Below are 15,184 nucleotides of genomic sequence, written 5' to 3'. Positions count from 1 at the left end.
CATCACCTCTTTGTAAAACCCTAGATCTTATTCACAAATGTGTTTCTGAATCTATTTCACTAATCCTCACATCAACTGGATCCATTATTAAGTCTTTGTGGTCAAAATCCTGAAGTTCCCTCTTACATTTTGGGTGTATTTAAACTGCATTTTCGATCAGTGTGAAGGGGTTTCAACTTTGCACTGACACTTTTATTATGTTCATTCAGAGGTAATGTAATATCCATCTTCGAAAAGGGTGACAGAACTAAGCGGAATAATTGCAGCCCAGTTAATTTAACATCGATGTTAGTTGAGTGAGTATGTTCAAGACTGAAATTGGTAGAGTGTTGGACACGAATGGAAACAAGGGAAATGGGGATAGGGTGGGAAATGGATTGAGGTAGAAGATCAACCATGATCTTATTGGATGGTGGAGAGGCTCGAGGGTCCGTACAATCTACACCCGCTCCTATTTCTTATTTTCTAGGTCAATGTTTAGAATCTTTAAAGATAAAATTACTAAATATCCAAGTGAGAAAATTATTAGAAGTAGAAACACTGGTTTCATAAAGGAAAATCGTGCTCGACAAAACCCAATAGAGTTCCTTTGAAGTGACAGATAATGGTGGCCGTGTGTACAGGGACATTCGGAATGCCTTGGAAAAGTTAGTAGAGAGGAGACCATTGGAGAAGATTAACACTTTTGGAATTAGGGGAATGGGATGAAATGGGATTAAAAACTGGTTCTGAGGGAGGAGAGAGTAGGAGTTAAGGGCAGTTTCTCCGAGGGGATGAAAGTGGGGAGCAGTGCCCCACACGGTTCTGTTCTAGTGCTGCTACTTTGTAGTGTGTAAGGTCACTTGTGCACTTGGCGAGGAGTGAATTATTGTGCAGGGCATGGGGAAGATGCAAAAAGACCATCTTTAAGAAAAGGAGTCTGGCCTCAATGGTCCGGGTGGAAACACTTGTGACACCATGCAGTCACACTGACTCCCTCGTATGCATGGGTTTGGCCTGTGTTGACAGCCCGAGCAATAAGGGAATAATTTTTTTCAACAGAATGTAACATTTGTTTCGCTTTCGGTTGAGTTGAAGAATGACGGTTTTTATACAATTGAGAAACCGGTTCTTGCAAACTGCTTGTTTCTCTTATGGAGTTTGTTGAACCCAGACTGAGCCACAACACTTCAATAACCTGAAACATTCTCAGCACAGTAACTTTTTACTCATGTGATTGTGTTTTTTACTCCCCAGATCTAGAAGACAGCAGCTTGACAGATGATATTGAGTCTTCAAGCACTTCACTGAGCTGCTGTGCTTCCAGCAGAGGCTCTGCAGCAAAAGCAGGCTTGTCTTCCGAAGACTGCACTACTAAACAGACCAAACAACTTACCGAAGAAATCCAGAACCCACAGGTCAAACTAAACTCATCCCTGACCTTTTGTAAATGTGTTCCCTTTCTCTACAAGCATGAAAAAACATGAGGTAATCAAGATTAGAGCCGTCTGACAATCTGATCCATTCAAGCACAGGGAATAGAATTTTTTGCAGGTGTGGGAGATGGTTGTAAATAGTTAAGGATCTAAAGGCTAAGTGTGTTGATGAGCAACATTGTGGTAGAACGCGAGGAATTTTGAGGCCAGAGAAACCGTGGTTCTACAAAACACCAGCGTTAATCTTGCATGACCTCTAATAATGCCTCATCAAAAAGATGACTATAATTCATAACCGAGTTCCTTTAACTTCTGTAAACAGCTGCTTTGAAACCGTTTACAAACATAATCACATATATTGTAGATTTGTTAAAACCCAGTGTAATAAGTTCCTCTCCTTCCCAGAGATTTAAGTTATTATAATTCTCAAATGACATTAATAGGATTGTCCCAATCAGGAGCCATTTGACCTGTCTGCTTTTGTCGACTAATTACACTCTATCCTCAAGGCTCAATGGGAACTCAGTGCATTTGTGTAAAAACCAGACAGGGAATTGTGAAAATATACTAGATCTGTGTTTTTTAAGCTGCTGAAAACAAATTGCACGTTTTAATTTAGAAACACAGTTTCTCGAGTTCCCCAATGGTCTAGTGGTAAAGGCACTGCTGTTCACCTGACATTCAACCATATGAACCAGAGGATCTCAGGTTTGATTCCCACTCTTGGCTGAGTTAGCTAATTTCAACTAGAGACACTGTCGGGGCTGCTGCAATTACCTCAGTCACCACTTGAACCATGTAGGTTTGGTGCTCCGAAGTCGGAGATGATAAAGGGGGTGAGAAAGGGAACGGTGGCCTCATTCCCTGTCTCTGTTCAAGTTTTGGAGCTGGGGGATCCTCCAAACACCACCAGGTTTCATCAATTTCTGTCTCCGCTGGGCAAGCTAATATTGTCACTTGCTGTCCTTCCATCCTCTTCGCAACCACTCACAATCACTCTGGTGAGCAGATTGTTGAGGTATTTGCTGTTTGCTTCTCTCATTGCAGTGTGTCAGGGGCCTGGAGAACATGACCTTTGGAGATGCTGGATGGTTTTGGAGGGTGCTGGACTCAATCATTATCCTGTTGAGGAATAAGCAGAACAAAGAGATGCTAACGCTTGAGGTGCTGTCATACCTGTCGAAGAACATGATTCAGTTGAGAGCAAACACTAATCCACCCTTTGTCGATACAATCCTCAGCAGAATTCAGTCACTCTTTGAGGGAAGGTGTGAGAAAGTACTGGTGGAAATGTTCCAATGTGTTGGGAAACTTGACCAAGTGGAATCTGAGGGTGAAGATCTTTCTTCTACCAACAGGTCCATTCCAAACTGGTTCACTTATTGTTGCACTTGGATGGAAAGAGTGAGGAGATCATCAGATCTTGTAGGTCAACACTGTGGATGATCTTGCCACTTACTGGATCTGCTGAGGCTTCCTCATTGATATCTAGAGGAGCCCAATGGGAGTTACATGGACTTCCTCAGATACCTATCACAGCAGTTAGTTTAAGATGCTTCGAAACCTGTGGAGCTTTTATCAGTTCTCCAAGGAAGACAGTCACAGTGACTGCCTGACAGTGTTGGATATTAAGGATGTGAGAAGCCAGCTGCTCCACAATACCAGGCAGACTGGGACCAGCATATTCCACCATTGCTCTGGCAGCAGAACAACCCCCTTGTTGAATTTGCAGAGGTTCATCATCTGTTCCCATCCTCCATTTCTTTCCATGTATTCAGCTCCGTCTCTATAATTGTCTGATTCAAAGGGATCTTTAGTGTCTCCACACTATTGACACACAAATCCCTACTTATAGATGTTTGAAATTTAGCTGTGAATTCTCTCTGCTGTGATTCACTCTCAGAAACAAAACCATTGATCAGAGAAAGATCAATTCCTATACCATGGATTGTGAGTTATTCTTCAGCTCCGAGAACACGCAGTGACCTTTTCAACTTTACTCCTGCAGCAGCTGGAACGTGTCTGACCCGCCCGGTGGCTGACCTGGTGGACGAGCTGTGTAATGAACTGCTGCTGTCCCCCACCAGAATGAAACCTAAAGACACAGACCCCGATCCTCCTCCACCTCCTCCTCTTCAGAACAACAAACTGATCATTCTTTCAACATGACCTACACATTTGTAAATGTATGTATTGTAATTAAATAAATATTCTGTTGTGTTATTGTAACTATTGGTGAATCTTCAAACCCATTCAGGGAGGCAGTATTCCTGACACAGAGCAGCAGTGAGCAGGAGGAACTGGGGATAACATTGAGGAGAAATCTGTCTCTCCCCCGGGGGTGACAGAAGCAGGAGGTCTCAGCTGAGGATTCCAAGAGCAAGATCTCCGAGGCCTCGGCTGGTAAATATCAATGATTGATGAGCATTGGTCTCACACACAGGCTGTGGAGACAGTCTCTTCTCTCCTGGTGCAGATGACGGGACAATTGGAGGAGTCCAGAACTCACACCGACAACACAATGAGGGAGGCAACACATAAGGTGAGGAAGACCCTGGGCACTGGCCGTCCGGGAGATCAATGTAGCTGCCAACCAGACATTAGGAGGAGGGTAGAAGAGCTCTGGTCACTTCTACAGTGACAACAGTTACTGCTTCCATAGCTGGCATTCTGACAACGTAGCCTTGACTGCTCAGAAACTGCAGTTTCATCATCATTGCCATAACTCCTGGTAAATCCGTGATCCAGAAACAGCCCACTGTGTGTTCACATCTAGCCATTTCTCCCCCGTCGCCCCAGTCATTTGATTCTGGTGGGTGCACTGTCACAAAATGATCAGAGTTACAGAGGCTCAGAGAGGGAAATCATGGCAGAAATCCCAGTGGTCACTTCTGATGTGGAGTTTTGCTGAGGGACCGTGTCCCACTTCACTTGCCAGACCAGCTCCCAGAAGTGGGCGGTTTTCAGAAGGAAATTCCAGCTGGTGATTTTGGGATACGGGTGCTGTGATAATAAGACTCGCCTGTTTGAAATCTGGTTTTCACACAACATTCTGATGACCATAATTTGAAATTGCCTGGAGGCATGAAAACAGAAAGCTGCAGTTCATCACTCGAGTGCTGATTCGAAGCAATGCTCTTGGTGCAGTATAAGTGGATTCCACACACACATTTCCACTGAAGGTGTGAAGTGTGCTGTCTGACACACAGCAGCATGTTTCAGGATCACTCAGGGACTGAGGGAACGAAGGCACAGGTTCACAGATACAGTAGTGGAGGTCTTGATGGAGGAGGTCCAAAGGAGGAGGAATGTCCTGTACTTACAGAGGAGAAGGAGTCCACCTCCCTCTCCTGTCTCTCCTGTCCTTCTCTCCTGCCGCAGCTGGTGCTGCTCAGCCTGGCCTCGTGTCCTCCTCCCATTCCTCTTGCAGACCGAGCAAGATGTCAATGACCAAACGCTCCCTTTCTCCTGCTGATTCCTATAAAGTTTCCAATAAGGTGGAGTAACACAGCACTTACTCTTTATAGGTGAAATCCTCAGAGTATTTCCAGAGTAAATGCTGACAGAGTGTTGGTGAAGTCTTGACAAAGTTTCCCAGAAAGTCTCCCAACGTGTTTCAAATGTCCTCTTCAAACCTCCAGCAGTAAGTGAACAGTAAAAGGTGATTAATCTTTAAATAGCACTTGAAATCCTCAGCGATGACATGTTTACTCCTGTCACTGTCAGGAGACAGTGTGAGTTCAAGAGCCAGCCACCAAAATGCTGAACTGAGCAAGATGTCGATGACTAAACACTCCCTTTGTCCTGGTGACTCTGATAGGGAGGGGTCGACCCAACTCACAATCTCACTGATTTCACACAAATCATAAACTGCAGGACTGTCTGTGAAATTAACCTCCAATGTAGCATTCAAAATAAAATATGAATTCATAATTTAATAGTTTGTTTTAAAACTCCTCTGTGGTCACTGTGATACAAAAACACTTCACTTCCTTCATGTGATGATGTGATCTTCCAAAAGGAAATTGAAACAGTCCTCGTTCAGGAGTGAGAATTCTTCTGGTCACTGGCTGCAGAGTTAAAGGTGCCAACAATAGATTCCTCTCTTGCGGATTTCCACTGTAATCACAGTTTCATAGAACAAGGAAAGTGTTTACCAGCATATGTCAGCAGTATGGAATTCTGTTGTGTATACAGGAAAGGGAGGTGGGAACAGGACAGGCACATGGGATTAGGACGACTGCTCATGTGGAGGATGATCACCAGTAATCTATCAGAGATCAGATTACACCAGAGAGACTCCAAAAGAGAAACTGGTGTTGAATTTGTGAGGCTTGCTTTGTGGAATGCTTTAGTATTTGATGAGAATGTTGAACCAGTGAAATTTTGCAGCTGTGGGATGACAGTTACCTGAATAGATATTATAATATTTATTGCAACATTAAGGTACCATGTGTACTGAGTGTAACAACGTTAGCAGCATCCAATCATACAGCTGTGAAATATCTGCAAATGTTGCTAGTTATGTGGTGAGACAAATTGAAAAGTGTTTAATTTCTCTGCGATTTAAGTAGACATCTTGTCACTGGACCCAGAACCCTGAAGTGGAAGAAAATCATTCTCGTTCTCGAGAGACTGCCTAAGAAGAAGAAGAAGAAGAAGAAGAATGGAATAAAGTAACACCCTGACAGTTCATTAATTGTCTGTATGGAACCTTGCAGAATTTGGAAGACAGGCAGAAAAGTCAAAGTCACTGTCCTGGACCCAAGTCCTCCACTCTTCCAATATTACATATTTACATCTCTATAAAGGAGATGGCTTTTTGGTAAAGGAGCAGAATTCCTGCTGTGTATTTGTGTGAGGTCCTGGGTTCAAATCATACATAAGCCCTCATTTCGCCAGTAACATTAGAACTTGTAAGTGAAGTATTTAATACTTTTTCCCATGCGAATTGTGAAATTTACAATAGTCTGCTACAAAAGAGGTTGAACCTCTGTTGAAAAAGGGAGCGAAGGAAAGACCGAGTAATTACAGGCCAGTCAGACTAACCTCAGTCACGGCCTAATAACTGGAACCTATTCTGAGAGACAGAATAAACTGTCAGTTCGAAAAGCACAGGTTAATCAAGGATAGTCAGCATGGATTTTTAAGCGAAGATCTTGTTTGACCAACTTGATGGAATTTTTTGAAGAAGTAACAAGGAAGATAAATGAGGGTAGTGCAGCTGACATGTCCTACATGGATGTTAGCAAGGCATGTGGCAAGGTCCCACATGGCAGACTGGTTAAAAAAATAAAAACCCATGGGATCCAGGGAAATGCAGTAAGGTGGATACAAAATTAGCTCAGTGGCAGGAAACAAAGGGTAATTGTTAACGGGTGTTTTAGCGACTGGAGGGCTGTTTCCAGTGGTGTTCTGCAGGGCTCAGTACCAGGTCCCCTGCTTTTTGTGGTACATATTAGCGATTTGGAAGTCAATGTAGGGGGCATGATCAAGACCTTTGCAGACGACACAAAGATTGGCCATGAGGTAGATAATGAGGAGGATAGCTGTAGGCTGCAGGAAGATATTGATGGTTTGGTCGGGTGGGCAGAAAAGTGGCAAATGGAATTCAACCTGGAGAAGTGTGAAGTGATGCATTTGGGGAGGTCAAACAAGGCAACAGAATACACGATACTGAGAAGTATAGAGGAAGTGAGAGACCTTGGATTGAATGTCCACAGATCCCTGAAGATGGCAGGACAGGTCGATAAGGTGGTTAAGAAGGCAGATGGAATCCTTTCCTTTGTTAGCCGAGGTAGAGAATACAAGAGGAGCGAGCTTATGCTGCAACTGTATAACTCATTGGTTAGGCTACAACTTGAGTTCTGTGTGCAATTCTGGAAACCTCAAGACAGAAAGGATGCAATTGCACGAGAGAAGGTACAGAGGAGATTTACAAGGATGTTGCCAGGACTGGAAAAATGCAGCTATGAGGAAAGACTGGATAGGCTGGGGCTGTTCTCCTTGGAACAGAGAAGGCTGAGAGGAGATCTGATTGAAATGTACAAAATTTTCAGCGGTCTAAATAGAGTGGAAGTGCAAGGTCTATTCACCTTAGCAGAGAGGTTAGTGACGAGGGGGCATAGATTTAAAGTGATTGGTAGAAAAATTAGAGGGGAGACGAGGAAAAACGTTTTCACCCAGAGGATGGTGTGGGTGTGGAACTCACTGCCTGAAAGGGTGGTTGAGACAGAAACCCTCAACTCATCCAAAAGGAGTCTGGATAATCACCTCAAGTGCCGTAATCTGCAGGGCTACGGACCAAATGCTGGAAGGTGGGATTAGAACAGGTGGATCGTTTTTCAGCCACCACAGACATAATGGGCCAAGTCGCCTCTTTCTGTGCGCTCAACTTTCTATGATTCTGTGATTCTTAACTCTCTCCAGCATCTTGCTTATTGATTTTCTTGTTTTTCTTGTTTTTCACTTTGTCGATGCCTTTGAATAATTGTGGATCCTTCTTCAGGGTGTCTTCTTTCACCAGGTAGTTCTGACCTCTGATGATGTTGATCGTAATCAGCTTCAATTCGCTGATAGTTCTGGAACTGAGCAGATTTCCTTTGCTTGAGTCTACAACATGGAACTCAATCTGACATGCGGACCCATGGGAGGATTTGAATGCCACCCCTGCGTTGGAGTTGCATCCATCCAATAAGAGACCGAGTGGAAGTGACAGTTCTGTCAGTCGAACATGACACTTTTAATGGCAGGGTTGTGAGTTTGAGTGCCATTCTGTTTTTCCCTTTTTTAAGGCTTCATGAGCAGAGAGTACAGGGAGTGTTTGAAATGAGCAAGTCTCGCTTTGATTCAGGACTCTTACCTCTCAGCAGCATCTCACTATGAAAGATTGAATTTGATCTCATTTCATTCTCAGCTCGGGGTCTGTGTGGATCACTGGGACTTCTGGCTGTCGCCCGCTTCACAATCCATCAGTACTGAGAAAGCAATGGGGAATATTACTCACATGTTGTGTTATTTAATTTTTTGGAAAACTTGAATGTATGTATTTTCTTCCAAAACAAGGACACCAAGCCACTGTTAATGTAGGGCTGAAATAGCTTAGTTGGGAGAGCATTAAACTGAAGATTTAAAGGTCCCTGGTTCAATCCCGGGTTTCAGCAATTTTGCTTCCTTATGCGTCCCTTGCCTTGGTTCTGATTTTCCAGTTGCACAATTTACTTTGAAATTATTTACCAAGCACCAGTGGATTGAATTTGAGAAACAACACAGAGTCATTTACAGCATAGAAGGTGGTCGTTTGGCCTATCACGTCCATGCTGGCTCTCCCCGGAGCAATCTAGTCAGTTCCACTCACCAGCTCGATCCCTTTCCTCCTGCAAGTTTCTTTCCTTCAAGTATCCATCCAATTTCCTTTTCAAATCATTGATTGTCTCTGCTTCCACCACACTCGTGGGCCAAGACATTACCACCCACAACATAAAAAATTCCACCTCATCAAGGATGGGAAATACTTACATCTTCTATATTTGCTTATTCTCTATTTCTATGAGAATAGACTGGCAGTCAACATGAAAGGAAACCCAAAAATCTTCGAGCAGCATGTAAATGATAAGTGGGTAGTAAGAGGTTCAGTCGGGCCTATTAGGGACAAAAAGGATAATATAAGCTTAGAGGTGCAGGGCAATGTTAATCTACTTAATGAGTACTTTGCATCAGTGATCACTAAGGAAGTGGAATTTGACAAAATATCAGTTGAAGTGAAGAAAGTAGAGGCAATGGAGAGAGTACAAATTAGGAGAGGGAGGTACTAAAAAGGCTGGCTGTGCTTAGGGAAGATAAATCACCTGGTCCGGATGGCTCACATCCCAGGTTGCGAAAGGAAATGCGGATGCAGATAACGGAAGGGCTTGCTATAATCTTCCAATCTTCCCTGGATACGGGGGAGGTGCCAGAGGATTAAACAGTGGCAAATGCGACACCCTTAATCAAGAAAGGGTGTAAGGACAGTCCGGGTAACTACAGATTAACAGCAGCGGTGGGTAAGGTTTTAGAAAGAATAATCAGGGTAAAAAATCAACAGTCACTTGGAGAGGTTTGAGTTAATTAAGGAGAGTGAGCATGGATTTATAAATGGGAGTTCATGCTTGACTAATCTAACTGCATTTTTTGATGAACTAACAGAGCAGGTTGATGAAGGGAATGCAGTGGATGTTGTTTATATGGATTTTAAGGAAGCGTTTGACAAGGTACCACATAAAAGGGCGGTTAACAAAATTGAGGTTCGTGGAATAGGAGGGTCAGTGTCCAATTGGATAGAAAATTGGTTTAAGGACAGAAAACAGCGAGTCTTATTAAATGGTTCTTTGTCAGACTGGAGGATAGTCGACAGTGGTGTTCCCCAAGGGTCAGTGCTAGAACCACTGCATTTTTGCTCAAGGTAAGTGACTTGGATCTTGGAATACAGAGTAGAATCTCAAAATATGCCGATGACACCAAACCTGGAGGAGCGGCAAACAGTGAAGATGATATGAACTGCCTGCAACAGGACAGTGATAGGCTAGCAGAATGGGCAGACAGGTGGCAGATGGAATTTAATAGTGACAAGTGTGAGGTGATGTATTTTGGCATCAGGAATAGGGAGAGGCAATATATGCTTAATGGCACAGTTCTAAAGAGTGTACTGGAATAGAGGGACTTGGGGTTCATGTGCATCAATCTTTGAAGGAGGCAAGTCATATTGCGAGAGTGGTTCGCAAAGCATATGGGATCTTGGGCTTTATAAATAGAGGCATTGAGTACAAAAGCAGGGAAGTTATGCTGAACCATTATAAAACTCTGGTTAGGCCCCATTTGGAGTGTTGCTTCCAGTTCTACTCAGCAGACTTTAGAAAGAATGTGAGGGTCCTTGAGAGGACGCAGAGGCGATTTACCAGAATGGATCCAGGGATGGGGGATTTTAGTTACAAGGTTAGGTTGGAAAAGCTAGGATTATTCTGCCTTTCTCAAAGGAGATTGAGTGGAGAATTGATAGAGGTGTATAACACCTCCAGAGAACAGGCCATCCTGGACTGGGTATTGTGTAATGAGAAAGGATTAGTTAACAATCTTGTTGTGTGGGGTCCCTTGGGGAAGTGCGCCCATAATATGATAAAATTCTTCATTAAGATGGAGAGTGAGAGAGTTGATTCCGAGACTCGGGTCCTGAATCTAAACAAAGAAAACTATGAAGGTATGAGGCGGGAGTTGGCTGTGATAGATTGGGAACGTTACTTAAAGGGTTGACAGTGGATAGGCAATGGCTAGCATTTAAAGAGCGCATGGATTAATTACAACAATTGTTCATTCCTGTCTGTGCAAAAGTAAAACAGGAAGGGTGGCTCAACTGTGGCTTACAAAAGAAATTAAGGAAAGTATTAGATCCAAGGAGGAGAAATATAAAATGGCCAGAACAAGCAGCAAACCTGAAGATTGTGAGCAGTTTGGAATTTAGCAGAGGAGGACAAAAGGATTGATTAAGAAGGGGGAAATAGAGTATGAGAGTAAGCTAGCAGAGAACATAAAAACTGACTGTAAAAGCTTCTATAGATATGTGTAGAGAAAAAGATTAGTGAAGACAAATGTGGGTCCCTTACAGTCAGAAACGGGGGAATTTATAATGGGGAACAAAGAAATGGCAGACCAATTAAATACATACTTTGGTTCTGTCTTCACAAAGGAGGATACAAATTACCTCCCAGAAATGTTGGGGAACATAGGGTCTAATGAGAAGGAGGAACTGTATGAAATCTGTATTAGTCGGGAATGTTTGGGAAATTGATGGGATTGAAGGCCGATAAATCCCCAAGGCCTGATAATCTACATCCTAGAGTACTTAAGGAAGTGGCCCTTGAAATAGCAGATGCATTTCTGGTCTTTTTTCAAAATTCTGTAGACTCTGGAACAGTTCCAATGGATTGGACGGTAGTTAATGTAACTCCATGATTTAAAAAAAGAGGCAGAAAGAAAACAGCGAATTATATACCGGTTAGCCTGACATCAGTCGTGGGGAAAATGCTGGAGTCCATTATAAAAGATGTAATAGCAGAGTGCAATAATAACTCGTCTCCACTCCCAGTATTTCTAAATCCCACACATTCACTATAATGTGAACAATTATTTCCTGTTGTGTCTCTCTCAGATTTGTAAACTTCACTGTATTAGAGTGAGGTGACATCTACTGGCGGGAAGCAAGAACTGCAATCAAGCAGCAGAAACTCCACAGTCTGTCAGGGTTAAAGAAACATTGCAATGTGAGGAAACAGCGAAGTGGTTTGATTGGGTAGATGGAGACATGATTCCACTTGTGGTGGTGTCTGAAGCAAAGGCCAGAAATACAAAATTGTCATTAATAAAAGAAATGAGGAATTCATGAAAAATGTAGCAACGTAGTGAATGGTTGGAATGTGGATAGAATAGAAAGTGAGATTGGATGGACAGAAGCAGTCTAAAAGGATGGCTGAAACAAAAGGTGAGTGACCTGAAACGTTAACTGTGTTGCTCACAGCACAGATGCTGCCAGAGCTGCTGAACATTTCCAGCACTTTCTGTTCTTATTTCAGCATTTGCAGGATGTTGCTTTGATCTGAAAAAAAATGGATGATTGGTTGGGGGGTTCCAGTGAAATTCCACAGCAGCTAATAAAACCTGACTTGTCAGTGGCTCGTTGGTCTAGGGGTATGATTCTCGCTTTGGGAATATGGCTAATTAACATGCGAGAGATCCCGGATTCAAGTCCTGGATGAGCTCTGGTCTGCTGGCATTTTTAGATTAAGGTTATCTATTGGTTTCAGCCTTGCAGAAGGTGGAATTGACTTCCATACGGAGCTGGCTTGAGGACCAGACAACTGGATTCAAAGAGCTTGTTGACAAAATTGTAATTAACTAAATGTACAGATAGCCAAGTGGGAATATAAAGTTGTTGCTGGAATTGTGACCTGACTCCAAAAACAACAGGACTGCGTTCTGGACTGGAATGGAATGGAATTCTTCAGTGTTTCTGTTGTTTGGCTTGCATTGACTCATCGATTTTCTTGTTTTTCACTTTGTCGATGCCTTTGAATAATTGTGGATCCTTCTTCAGAGTGTCTTCTTTCACCAGGTAGTTCTGACCTCTGATGATGTTGATCGTAATCAGCTTCAATTCGCTGATAGTTCTGGAACTGAGCAAATTTCCTTTGCTTGAGTCTACAACATGGAACTCAGTCTGACATGTGGTCCCATGGGAGGATTTGAATGCCACCCCTGCGTTGGAGTTGCATCCATCCAATAAGAGACCGAGTAGAAGTGACAGTTCTGTCAGTCGAATATGTGACTTTTAATGGCAGGGTTGTGAGTTTGAGTGCCATTCTGTTTTTCCCTTTTTTAAGGCTTCATGAGCAGAGAGTACAGGGAGTGTTTGAAATGAGCAAGTCTCGCTTTGATTCAGGACTCTTTCCTCTCAGCAGCATCTCACTATGAAAGATTGAATTGTATCTCATTTCATTCTCAGCTCGGGGTCTGTGCAGCTCAGTGGCACTTCTGGCTGTCTCCCGCTTCACAATCCATCAGTACCGAGAAAGCAATGGGGAATATTACTCACATGTTGTGTTCTTTAATTTTTTGGAAAACTTGAATGTATGTATTTTCTTCCAAAACAAGGACACCAAGCCACTGTCAATGTAGGGCTGAAATAGCTCAGTTGGGAGAGTGTTAAACTGAAGATCTAAAAGTCCGGGGTTCATCCCGGGTTGCAGCAATTTCACTTCCTTATGCGTCCCTTGCCTTGGTTCTGATTTTCCAGTTGCACAATTTACTTTGAAATTATTTACCAAGCACCAGTGGATTGAATTTGAGAAACAACACAGAGTCATTTACAACAGAGAAGGTGGTCATTTGGCCTATCACGTCCATGCTGGCTCTCCCCGGAGCAATCTAGTCAGTTCCACTCACCAGCTCGATCCCTTTCCTCCTGCAAGTTTCTTTCCTTCAAGTATCCATCCAATTTCCCTTTCAAATCATTGATTGTCTCTGCTTCCACCACACTCGTGGGCCAAGTCATTACCACCCACAACATAAAAAATTCCACCTCATCAAGGATGGGAAATACTTACATCTTCTATATTTGCTTATTCTCTATTTCTATGAGAATGGACTGGCAGTCAACATGAAAGGAAACAGAAATATCTTCGAGCAGCATGTAAATGATAAGTGGGTAGTTAGAGGTTGAGTCGGGCCTATTAGGAACAAAAAGGATAATATAAGCTTAGAGGTGCAGGGCAATGTTAATCTACTTAATGAGTACTTTGCATCAGTGATCACTAAGGAAGTGGAATTTGACAAAATATCAGTTGAAGTGAAGAAAGTAGAGGCAATGGAGAGAGTACAAATTAGGAGAGGGAGGTACTAAAAAGGCTGGCTGTGCTTAGGGAAGATAAATCACCTGGTCCGGATGGCTCACATCCCAGGTTGCGAAAGGAAATGCGGATGCAGATAACGGAAGTGCTTGCTATAATCTTCCAATCTTCCCTGGATACGGGGGAGGTGCCAGAGGATTAAACAGTGGCAAATGCGACACCCTTATTCAAGAAAGGGTGTAAGGACAGTCCAGGTAACTACAGGCTAGTTAGATTAACAGCAGCGTTGGGTAAGGTTTTAGAAAGAATAATCAGGGTAAAAAATCAACAGTCACTTGGAGAGGTTCGAGTTAATTAAGGAGAGTGAGCATGGATTTATAAATGGGAGTTCATGCTTGACTAATCTAACTGCATTTTTTGATGAACTAACAGAGCAGGTTGATGAAGGGAATGCAGTGGATGTTGTTTATATGGATTTTAAGGAAGCGTTTGACAAGGTACCACATAAAAGGGCGGTTAACAAAATTGAGGTTCGTGGTATAGGAGGGTCAGTGTCCAATTGGATAGAAAATTGGTTTAAGGACAGAAAACAGCGAGTCTTATTAAATGGTTCTTTGTCAGACTGGAGGATAGTCGACAGTGGTGTTCCCCAAGGGTCAGTGCTAGAACCACTGCTTTTTTTGCTCAAGGTAAGTGACTTGGATCTTGGAATACAGAGTAGAATCTCAAAATATGCCGATGACACCAAACTTGGAGGAGCGGCAAACAGTGAGGATGATATGAACTGCCTGCAACAGGACAGTGATGGGCTAGCAGAATGGGCAGACAGGTGGCAGATGGAATTTAATAGTGACAAGTGTGAGGTGATGTATTTTGGCATCAGGAATAGGGAGAGGCAATATATACTTAATGGCACAGTTCTAAAGAGTGTACTGGAATAGAGGGACTTGGGGTTCATGTGCATCAATCTTTGAAGGTGGCAAGACATATTGCGAGAGTGGTTCGCAAAGCATATGGGATCTTGGGCTTTATAAATGGAGGCATTGAATACAAAAGCAGGGAAGTTATGCTGAACCATTATAAAACTCTGGTTAGGCCCCAATTGGAGCGTTGCTTCCAGTTCTGCTCAGCAGACTTTAGAAAGAATTTGGGGGTCCTTGAGAGGACGCAGAGGTGAGTTACCAGAATGGATCAAGGGATGGGGGATTTTAGTTACAAGGTTAGGTTGGAAAAGCTAGGGCTCTTCTACCTGTATCAAATGAGAGTGAGGGGAGAATTGATAGATGTGTTTTCGGCTGTGACAGTTTTAAATAAGTTGGCAAGGAAACATTGTTCCCGTTAACTATTGGTACAAGGACTAGGGGACACAGATTTAAGGTTTTGGACAGGAGGTAC

General features: G+C 43.0%; 1 non-coding gene across 1 annotated transcript; it reads left to right on the top strand.

Annotated features, from left to right (window-relative positions):
* The first annotated feature begins 8,505 nt into the window (after positions 1–8,505).
* On the top strand, positions 8,506–8,578 carry trnaf-gaa (transfer RNA phenylalanine (anticodon GAA)). Its single transcript has one exon. It is a non-coding gene; the product is annotated as a tRNA-Phe (tRNA).
* The last annotated feature ends 6,606 nt before the right edge of the window (positions 8,579–15,184 follow it).

Source organism: Heterodontus francisci, unplaced genomic scaffold (genome assembly GCF_036365525.1).
Source record: "Heterodontus francisci isolate sHetFra1 unplaced genomic scaffold, sHetFra1.hap1 HAP1_SCAFFOLD_102, whole genome shotgun sequence".
Classification (NCBI taxonomy): Eukaryota; Metazoa; Chordata; class Chondrichthyes; order Heterodontiformes; family Heterodontidae; genus Heterodontus; species Heterodontus francisci.
Note: the sequence above shows the minus strand (reverse complement) of the source record. Positions and strands in the feature narration are given on the sequence as shown.